The following is an 11,654-nucleotide window of genomic DNA, read 5'->3' on the forward strand; positions in this document are numbered from 1 at the left end:
GTATCCCCAGCCTCATAGCTGTTTAATTCTATATTTAAATATATTCATTGTTTTCCATCACTTTTAAGCCTTATTTAGTCCACATTTAAACCTCATGAATCTATGGGTTTTATTGAAAGTGGTTTTGTTTTAGGACTTCTGTCTATTGTGGTTATTGAGTTCTTAAATGTTTAGGAATATAAATATAACACCTTTTTATGTGAACAACTTGGCTATGAAGTATTCTGTACTTTTTTAAAGTCACTTTTTTAACCATCTAGATATTACTCTTTTGTCTGCTGGTTTTGGCTATTGTTGAGGAGAAATTAGAGGATAATTAAAATTTTCCCTTTATAGATAATCTTGTTCTGTGTGGATGCCTGAAAAATATTTTTTAATCCTCAAAATTCAACTTATTTTGACATGTCTCATTTCAGTTCAATCACTTTTTTTTTCTTGGAACAAAATTGACCCTTTAATTGCCAGATTCAGTTTCCTTTTTTTGTTTTTTGTTTTTGTTTTTTTAAAGACATCTCTATTCAGTGTCATGATTAGACTAGTACATTTAGCAATCAACAGCATGGGTATAAAAAAAAAACTGTACATTAAAGATCTTTGCTGGAATGCTTTATTTACCCTTTCCACAGAACAGAAACTAAAATAACTTGTCATATAATTAGTCACAAATACATTCCTTGAGGTTTTTTTTTTTTTTTTTCCGCCTGGACACATGAGTATTGTCTAAACCATGTGTTTTCTGTAGCAGCTAGGCCCTGGCACCACTGTGCTTGACTGAGATCACAAATCTGTTGCAACCTGTGGTTTCCCTGACACTTCTTTGGCTCACCTCTTCTGCTAAGCTTTGTTTCCTGGCAATATTAAAACCTTCTGCCACTGCCATAGCTACTGCTGCTGCTGGAACCACCATAGCCACCTTGGTTTTGTGGTTTGACAAAGTATTGGTCTCCACCATCATGAGGTCCAGAGCTTCTACCTCCAAAGTTTCCACCCTTCATGGCTCCAAAATTTGATGACTATTATAATTGCCAAAATCAATGTAGCTTCCACCACCTCCAAAATTGCTTTCATCATTACCAAATCCATTATAGCCATCCATGCTGCCACCATATTTACCACCACCATGGCTGCCACCAAAGCCACCATAAGCACTTAAGTTTTCTCCATAACCAAAATTGTCATTTCCACCATAACCACCTCCATGACCACTACCAAAGTTTCCAGAACCACTTCAACCTCTTTGGCTAGATGAAGCATTACTCATTTCTTGCTTTGACAAGGCTTTCCTCACTTCACAGTTGTGCCCCTTAATAGTATGGTATTTCTGAATGACAATCTTATCCACAGAGTCCTGTTGGTCAAAAGTTACAAAAGCAAAGTCCCTCTTCTTTCCACTGCTTTGGTCAGTCATGAATTCAATAACCCCACTTTCCCCGTATTGTTCAAAATAATCTCCTAGGTGATGTTCTTCAGTGTCTTCTTTAATGCTACCAATAAGGATCTTTTTCAGTTAAGTGGGCTCCTGGTCTTTGAGAATCTTCCCTTGAGACAGCTCTTTTTGGTTCCACAACTCTTCCATCCACCTTGGATGGTCTTGCCTCACAGGTGCATCCACTTCCTCCACAGTGGTATAAGTGACAAACCTAAAGCCCCTGGAGCACTTGGTGTTTGGGTCTCTCATTATCATACAGTCCATGAGTGTTCCTCATTGCTCAGACCCTCATCAGTTGTTTGAAAACTCAGCCCTCCAATGAATAGCTTCTGCAGCTGTTTGGCCTCTTTAGGGAACTCTGATTTAGACATGACAGTAGTGAAAGAGAGACTTTAACAATGCTTTCTTGGCAGCATCCACAGGCAGAAATAAGTAAGCTAACAAATGTATCCCTTCAGTTCCTTATAATACCTTATTTTCCTGCTCCATTTGTTAGGCTTGTTATTTCAGGGACAATAATTAGTCTTATGTTGTATAATGTTTGTCCCCTACAATGACTAACTTCTTATTGCCTTAACTTTGGTCTTCTTTTCTTCTGCCATTGTAATGATTAACCAGGCTGTTTTCTATGTTGGAAATCTCATTTTAGTTGTGTGTATTTTGTCTCTTGCTGCTGTATACTAATTTACTAGGTGACAGTAGATTTGTTACTTTGGTCCTTGAATTGGTTTCTTAACTTGGCAATCTCCCTTTCCATTTTCTGTTATTGTTTTAGCTGGTATTTGAATACTTGCTTTAGTGAATTACTATTATTAAATTATCCTTAGGTGGAAAGCATTCATGAACATTTTTCTTCTGTTGCTTGGTGCTGAGTATGGATAGTATTTTAAATAGTTACATATGTTTATTTTAAACACCTCATTCCTCTCTAAACTTGCACCATGTGGTATGTTGCACAGTGGGGAAATGTTTAATATGTTTTAATACCATGTTTTATTCCTGTTAGTTAGGGTGCTTTGGGCTGCAAATAACAGAGTCCGTAACAGTGTTTCACACAATAAAGCCTTTCTCACATATCTAGTATCTAGAGGTAGTCAGTTCCAAGGCTGATTCAGCATTTTGCCTTTGTCGACAGCGTCTTAGGTTCTTCTCATCTTTCTACTGTTCTACACCTCAGCTTTAAGAATCAAGACTGGAGTAGCTGAGTCAAGATACTGCATAATCTGCTGGTTCTTCATCAGATTGCCCAGAGGATGCTGAGCCCTGCTTAATGCAGGTATTTTGAAAATAAACCAGGGAAACAAAAGCTATTTCAAAGGATAATGGAATTCCAGTGCATCTAAAGTGCGGGATAGCTGTTGCCTTCCTGTATAGCACCACCATGGTCCTTATAGTTGGTGGAACAGCATGGCCATATGTTAGCTGAATATGGCTTCATTTCTGAAGAAGCAGGATTGACTTCAGTTATCCCAGTAATCACTTGGTTCAGTTTCACTCAGCTCTCTAGGAACCAGTAATCTGATAAATAACTGAGCTCTTCTTTGAAGGTCAATATTATTGACTTGTACTAACTGCCACCAATAAAGCAATCCTTACCATGAAAAGAAATCAAATCCATACGCATTAGCATCCCTAGCAGCAAGGGAAAGGAAGAAACTAGAAAGACAATGTCTTTTTTAAGCTTTCACTTTTTTCAGATAGGAAAATCTTCCTCAGAACAATCTTCCTTCCACCCTCAAATTTCCCCTTCCAACTTGCCAGAACTGTATCACTTCCCTAATAAGCCACTGTTAAAGGAGAACTGTATTGTTAAATTGGTCTACAACAGTAATTTCAACAGAGCAATTCTGCCTCACAGGAAATGTCTGGAAACATTTTTGCGCATTACAACTTGTCAGAAGGCAAGGGGTTGTAACAGGCATCTAGTAGGATTCTCCCCTAGCAGCTCTAGAAGAAACAGATAAACTGACTCCCATTTTAGATTTAACCTCCAGAACTACAAAATAATAAATTTGTATTGTTTTAAGTCACTAATTTTATGGTTATTTGTGACGGCAGAAATAGAACATCTAAGTATAGAATGATAGAATAAGAATAGTGTGAAACAAAGAAAGAAAATCTGCTGAACTTGGACAATGCAAAGACAAGAGGAACCACAACTGGATCGAAACAGAGACAATACCTAGCTATGATTTGAATGTTTATGTCCTCTCCAAAATTCATGTTGAAACTTACTCCCTAATGCAACAGTACTAAGAAGTGGGTCCTTTATGAGATAATTAGGTTGTAAAGGTTGTACCCTCATGTGTGGATGGGATCAGTGCTTTATAAAAGTTCTGGAGAGACTTTTCTCCTTTTTTCCAACTCTTACCATACAAGAACATAGCAACAAGATGCTATCTTGGAAATAGAGAGGAACCCTCACCAGGTACCAAATCTGCCCCTGTCTTGATCTTGGACTTTTCAGCTTTTTGGAACTGTCTTATAGCAGACTAAGATAAACACTGAGAGTTTTTACCACATTTTATACTGAGATGGGAACTAGATATTTATATGGGAATTCACAGTGTATGTGTTATAGTTTGATGTATACATTACTTAGGGCTCTCTAAAGAAACAGAGCCAATACATTGTGAGTCTCTCTGTGTGTTTTTGTTTATTTGTTTTAAAAAACTGGCTCACATAATTGTGGGGGCTGGCAAGTCTGAAATCTGTAGGGTCGACAGGCAGATTGGAAATTCACATAAGAGTGGTGTAATTTTGAGTCTGATTTCTGCAGGGCAGCAGTTGGAAACTTTCACACGCTTTCTTTGTTACAGTCTTAAAAGGAATTACTTCTTTAATAAATCTCAGTCTGTTTGCTCGTAGGGTCTTCAACTGATTGGATGAAGCCCACACACATTATGGACTGTAACCTGCTTTACTCAGAATCTACTGACTTAATCACATTTTAAGAAATACCTTTACAGAAAGAACATCTAGACTCCTGTTTTGACCAAACTGGCACTATAGCCTAATCAAGCTGCTAAATTATTACAATGTACTTATGCACATTTAACTCATGACATTAAAACACATGCATCATGCATTAATTATCAACAAATCCTTTGATGTATTCATCCAACTTGTGTCTGGATCATGAGCCTTAACTTGGAATCCATGGGCTCCTAAAAGGTACAACATTGTGCCCACCATCAGGTGGGGAAGAGGGTTCATGAGATGTTTCCAGGTATATATAGCATATTGAATGAATGTATGTTTTTGTATTTTTTAGGGGGAGAGGCTCATAGCTTTCACCAGGTTCTCAGAAGAGTCTATAAGGGTTTGTGAAAGACAAGAAAAGGTCATAGAGTTACTCCAGATAAATATCTAAACAGAGAGCTATTTCTGACATTTGAAGGCAGGTTCTGATGTGCTTTAACAAGCAGCACCTTTAAAGTGTGCTCTGGGAGTTACTCATTACACAATCATAAAATCCTCATCAACTGAAAATAAATAACAGATTAACAAATATTTTTTACAAAGAGATTTTTCATATCTTACTCTGAGATTTTTCAACAACAGAAATGGAACTTACCACAGTTTAATCTAAAATGAGTTTTTCAGAAGAAAGTTTTTGGTCATTAAAGTTTTATAGGTGAGCTATTAGGTAATACATGGCAGTTTCAGTGACTAGCAATGAGAAGCTCTCTAAAATTTTAGAAATTAAAAAGAATGCTGCCCTCTGAACCCATGTATAAACTCAGCTCCTATGAGAAGCCAGCAAATGTCTGCTAGCCCCAAGGTCAGCTATATAACTTAAGTAACTGAATTAATTAATAGAGGAAACTAGTATTTTAAAAGTAAGTTCAGACTACAAAAGGACTGCATGGGAGAATTTCTAGGATGACAAAAATATTCTGCATGATACTATAGCTGAGGACATATGACTTTGACATTTGTCAAAATTCAGAATTATAAATCATAAGTAGAAAAATCAGTGAGGATGCCTAGGAATTCCCAGGATGAAATGCAAATAGTGACAAATGAATTTGATGTATTACAAATGTATGATATAACCTTGTTGAAGGGAACAGGGTAAAAAGAGGAGCTGATCTAACTTTTGAAAATCATGTTTTGACTGAATATGTAAAGCTAAAGACAAAAAGAACTATCCAAAAATACTGTACTCACACTGATTAATGTTCCTTTCATACTTTTTACCACAAACAATAACAATGTGAAAAAACTATAGTCGGTATGGATTAGCAATTCTGAAAATACATGTATACTAAGTTAGAACAAATAGTAGATAATAGGAGCTAGGTTTCTATCAGAGAAAAAAGTCACAAATTCATCACGAGGAGATTAATCCTGTTGTGCTATATTAAGAGTTGAAGATATCACTGAATGCAGGGATCCACACCTCAGCAGCTCAGGAAGCTGAGGCAGGAAGATTACAGGTTCAAAGCACTTTAGGGAGACCCTAAGCAACTCAGCAAGGCCCTATCTCTAAATAAAATACAAAAAAGGGCTGGGGATGTGGCTCAGTGGTTAAGCACACCTGGGTTCAATACGTGGTCAAAAAAAAAAAAAAGAGTTGGCGATATCCATATGAATTCATGATTATTTCAATATATGTGCAGATAAATAGATGTGTGTGTACATGAGTTAGTATACGCCCAAGTATACACACATACACACGTTTGCTAGCTCTGTTCAATAAGCAGGCCTAGAAGCAATGACACCCCAGTAGCAAAGAGCACACCCAACGCCCAAATATTTGCTTCTAAATACATTTCTAAAGACACAGGAGTCAACCTGAAAAAGTTCTCCATGGTCAAATCTGGAGCAACTTGAGTGACAAAATAAATAATGACAATATTCCATTTTAAGCTAAATAATTTATATGATATGAAATGCTGATTAATGGATGAGTGAATAATCGAATAAATATATATACAAGTAGGAAAAGGAACAAAATTTTCTTATAGAAAAATTAAAAACAGTATTTGCAGGAAATTGTTGCTCTAGAAGATAGATCTTAACTCCTCTCCCCTTTAGTGTGGGCTGGACTTAGTGACTCACTTCCAAAGAATAGAATATGAGGGGGGAAAACAACAACCCAGTAACTTTACAGTAGAGAAAACTGGCAGACACCACCCTAACCAAGTGGGTAAGGTTAAAAGTCATGCTGATAGCATGTGTCCCAACAGGAAGTGATGAAAAAAAGCACTTTACCTTTGTTGTAATTTCCCCCCAAATTCATAACTCCAGTATACTCATGAGGAAAACAGCAGAAAAATCCCAACTGAAGAACATTCTACAAAATATCTGATTAATACTCCCCAAACTGTCAAAGTCACAAAAAACAAGAAGACTGAGAAATTTTTAAAGATTAGAGGAGATTAAGGAAACATGATGGCTAAATATATTGTAGGATTGTGAACTGGACCCTTAAACAGGAAAAGGATATCAGTGGAAAAACTAATGAAATTTAAATAAAGCCCATAGTCAATTGCATTGCACCAATGTCAACTGCAGTCATTGTGTAAGATGTAAACATGAGGGAAGTTGGGTGAAAGATACATAGGCACTCTCTGGTCTACCTTTGCAACGTTTTGGTCAATCTAAAATGATTCCAAAATAAATAAAAACATTGTTAAGTAGGTTCAGAAAAATAAATTTTGACAGAGTATTCTGCATTAAGAAAAGTTTTCTTCTATAGGTTAGAAATATTTCCCCAGGTCTCACCATAAACTAAAAAATGCCTCCAGCCTACCGCCCCCTCCTTTGGCAGAAATTCCCAGCTTACCCAGTGACCTTCGGAATTCAGTCTATAAGGGAGTATGGTCCTCGGAAGAGGAAAGCTTTGAAGAGGGCACATAAACATCCCATTCCTGGAAAGATACATTTCTTAATTGTAAAATCAATCAACTGGCATTCAGGACAATTGTACCAACCTAAAAATATTTAGCCTTGGGTCTGGGGTTGTGGCTTAGCAGTAGAGCGCTTGCCTCACACGTGTGACGCACTGGGTTTGATCCTCAGCACCACATAAAAATAAATAAACAAAATAATGGTATTGTGTCCATCTACAACTAAGAAAAAACAACTTTAATCTTGGAGTCTTTTGTTTTGGACCCAAGAATGAGCAGGTTTGAGAACCTGCTCATTCTTGGGTCCAAAGTCAACTTTCTAGACCACCAAGACTCAGAATGAGATTCTATAATCTGCTGGGACTTCCAACTCTTCCCTACCTCCCTACTCCCTTATGTTTTTATTCCCTGTTGTTCTAACCTATTGCTCCTCCCAGCAGCCAGGTCTTCCAGACACCCTCAGCAATATCATACTTGTTAAATACAATTAAGCCTATTTCTAATATCTTGGCATTTCTTTTTACTTTCTTGAAGAATATGAATACTAGTTTCTGTAATTTTTTTTAAAAAAATGACTTCTTCTGAGTGTAGTGGCCTATACCTGTAATCCTAGTGACTTGGGAAACTGAGGCAGGAGAATCATAAGTTCAAGGCCAGTCTGGACAACTCAGTAAGACCTTGACTCAAAATTTAGAAAATAAACAAAGGGCTAGGGAGGTAGCTCAGAGTTAGAAAGCCTCTGGGTTCAACACCTAGTACAGCAAATAAATTTTTAAAAATGACATTCCCTTCCTGCTAATGTTTTTATTAAGTAAAAGCTGTGGTATATTATTGAAAAATTAAAGCATAATGAACAATGACTCTAGAATCCCACCTTGACCGGGTTTTTAACATGTTGAAAGAAAAGAACTACTCTCCATTGTGAATGACTAATTTTCTTTAATCTCTGTGTACATTTCTTGTGCTTTCCCTTATCATTGTATATTTGAAGGCCTGTGTAACCTGAATTGCCACTTTGTCTTTCAGAGATGAAAAATTTGCCTTTTCATTTTTATTTCAAGTATTGGTTCTTCTTTTCTCACTTTATTTTTAAAATTTCTAAGACTTTGCTTTGAACTTCAAGTTCCTCTGGGCAACACAACTCTAATCTGGATGTCAATAATTTTTAATAACTACTGTAACTGGAAACTTCACCACTTAAAGCTCACATGAACCTCTACTGTCAGCTCCAATGAGTTAGTGAATAAACTATAAGGCATGCAGGGCATCTTGACGTGTAAATCAGAACAAAAACTAAGGTTGCTGATCATTTGTTTCCTCTTCATTCTTCAAACCTTATTACATATATATATATATATATATATATATATATATACACACACACACACATATATACTTATATATACTTATATACATATATACTACATATATATATATATATATATATATATATATATATATATATATGTGATTACTACAGTAAATATACACTTTCGACTTTAAAGAAATGGAAAGGGTAAACCCCTTCACCCCGTCCTAATGTTTAGGTTTCTACTTCCTGATATAAGCCTCTCCTTGTTCCCTTTAACTTTGTTTTAGTTTCTTTATTTCATGAATTTCATGCCTTGTGGTTCAGCCTCTGGCCAGATGTTCCTTAGCAGTAAAAGTCACCATCTGCTCCACTCTTCTCAACCATTCCATGCCCAACCAGTCCCACACAGCTTTCTCTTAGACTAATACCAGTAACTTGGCTCTATGGGAAGCTCACTCTCAATTATCAGTGAGGGAGCAGAATGGCACCTCAAGGGAATGGCAGGAAAGGAAGAAATATTTCTGGTACCTCAAGATGTAAGTGTTTCATTTTAGCCTGTTAACTTTCAATAAAATATTCAAATATTGTTAATCTCTTGATTCATATATTTTATTATAAATTATCTATTAACTTCTTTATTTTTCCATATTTTCAATATCCTCATGTTGCTATGTTGCTAGAGAGAGGAAAGTCTGGATTTTTAAATTTGAGAGTTGTCAGCATTCGTATGATCTCTAATATAAAAACTGAATGAAGGTGCTGGTGCTATAGTTTGGATCTTAATGTTCCTCAAAAGCCTGTGAGCTAAAGGATTGGTCCCTAACCCATGGTGCTATTGGGAGGTGGTGGAAGCTTTACCACTACAGCTTAGTGAAAGGAAGTAAGGTCATTGGGAGTGTGTCCATAAAGGGAATATGTTATTCTGGCCCTCCTCTTCCCCTCTCCTTTGATTCCCCACTGCCTTGAAGTGAGCAGCTTCCTTTGCCACATGCTTCCCACCATTATGTATTGCTTTACCACAGGCCCAAATTGATAGGCCAATCAATCATGAACTGAAACTTTCAAAACTGCAATTAGGTAGTTAGAAGCAGTCACAGTTCCCTTCCCACACATGTGATGGGACGCTGGACCTCGTTTGCGAGATTTGTAGATACCAAAGTTCAATAGTTGAATACCATGCAAGGCATAATTTTATTACATATTTCAAAATTGCTCTTCAAAATGTAATGTACTAGTTTACAAGCAGTTTTTAAAGGAGTTCCTGTTTCTTCACATCCTTCCCTAAACTTATTGTATTATCAGTCTTTATATCTATTGGTCTATGAGTTGACTTCTCCCCTCAGGACTAGATTCTTGCTTTAACTGGCTATCAATTAGATGAAGATCCTCCCCCACCCCCAATAGTATAAGGCTTTTGACCCTTCATAGTCCTCAAGAATATGATATAGAAGTAAGAAAGGTTTCATTAATGATTGATAATTAAGTATGGTTTTGGTCATTTGTTTTTCTTTTCTGATCCCTAGTAAATTAATTTTTGTGCTGAGCACTGAATCCAGGGGCACTTTACCACTGACCTTCATTCTTAGTCTTTTTTTTTTCTTATTTTTTGTTTTGAGACAGGGTCTCACTAAGTTCCTTAGGATTGCCTTAGTAAATGTTTTATAGTTAATCACACAACATTAAGACATTGTCACCAGGACTCCATTAAGCACTAATACCCTGCTGCCCCGTACATAAGAAGGCCTTCAGAAAATATTTGTTGAATGAATAGAAGAAAATTGTCACTTGGTGTCTCTCTTAATTCCCCCTCTCTACTTTGCTTCCCTTACCAGCTCTCACTAGTTCTACTTCTGAGGTGTCTTTTGTGGCTCTATGTTCCTCTTCACTGTCACTACCACTGCTCAAAATTATGACCATCTAAACCTATTCTTGTTACCCATCTTTCTACTCCAAGTCTTTTTCCTTCATTCAGTTCAGATGGCTGCTAAAGTTATCTTTCAAAAGTGGTAATAAAACAAGTTCTCCTTATAAAAATATCAATATTATATAGCTTACATGACTTATTATAACCTTATTTCAATTTATTTTTTCTAACTTCATCTGTTAATACTCTCATCAAGTACATTTGTCTTTACCTTGATCTTGAAGAAAAACTAAGCTATCTATTACATTTTAACTAGTTGTTTACTCTTCATGTTTATGGAACATTCTGCATGCTCAACTTCTGCCTAGGAAATACTCATCTGATAACATTCTTATTCATTCATTGATATTCAAGTCAAATATTACAATTTCTGAAGCCTTCCTAGAATCCCCTATATAGCTCCTCCTCTATGCGCCCACAGAGCTTTCTACTGACTACTTGTAGCACATTTCATCATTTCTCCTCTTTTACCATTGACCAATGTTGTCCAATAGAAACATAATAAAAGCCACATAAAATTTAAACCTATCTAGTAGCCACATTTTAAAATTTTTAAAAATATGTTTTAGTTGTAGATGGACACAATACCTTTATTTTATTTGTTTTTATTTTTAAGTGGTGCCAGGGATTGAACCCAGTGCCTCACACATGCTAGACAAGCACTTTACCACTGAGCCACAACCCTGGCCATAATAGCAACATTTTAAAAAGCAAAAAAGAAGTCAGATGTGGTAGTATGTGCTTGTGGTCCCAGCTATTCAGGAGGCTGAGGCAGGGAGGATTGCAAGTCCAAGGCTAGCCTGAGGAACTTAGCAAGACCACATCTTGAGGGTGGTGGTTAAAAAAAGAAATGGATGAAAATCTCTTTGATAACATATTTTACTTAAACCAACATTTTCCCAAATACTATAATTTCAACATGAAACTAATATGATTTTTATTAATGAGGTATTTCTACCTTATTTATTTATTTTTAGTAAATCATTTGTTATACACACACACACACACACACACACACACACACACACACACACACACTTATAGTACACCTAATTCTGAATCAGCCTCAGCCTCATTTCAAGTGTTCAGAAGTCACAGGTGGCTAGTGGCTCTCATATTGAACAGTTAGTA

At 36.4% G+C, this 11,654-nt stretch overlaps 2 pseudogenes; one reads left to right on the forward strand and one right to left on the reverse strand.

Moving 5' to 3' along the window:
- Nucleotides 1-857: 857 nt before the first annotated feature.
- On the reverse strand, nt 858-1,800 carry LOC143391514 (heterogeneous nuclear ribonucleoprotein A1-like 3 pseudogene; annotated as a pseudogene).
- On the forward strand, nt 1,799-2,887 carry LOC143389481 (cytochrome c oxidase subunit 7A2, mitochondrial pseudogene; annotated as a pseudogene).
- Nucleotides 2,888-11,654: the final 8,767 nt, after the last annotated feature.

The sequence above is a fragment of the Callospermophilus lateralis genome, chromosome 2 (genome assembly GCF_048772815.1).
Source record: "Callospermophilus lateralis isolate mCalLat2 chromosome 2, mCalLat2.hap1, whole genome shotgun sequence".
In the NCBI taxonomy this organism is placed as follows: Eukaryota; Metazoa; Chordata; class Mammalia; order Rodentia; family Sciuridae; genus Callospermophilus; species Callospermophilus lateralis.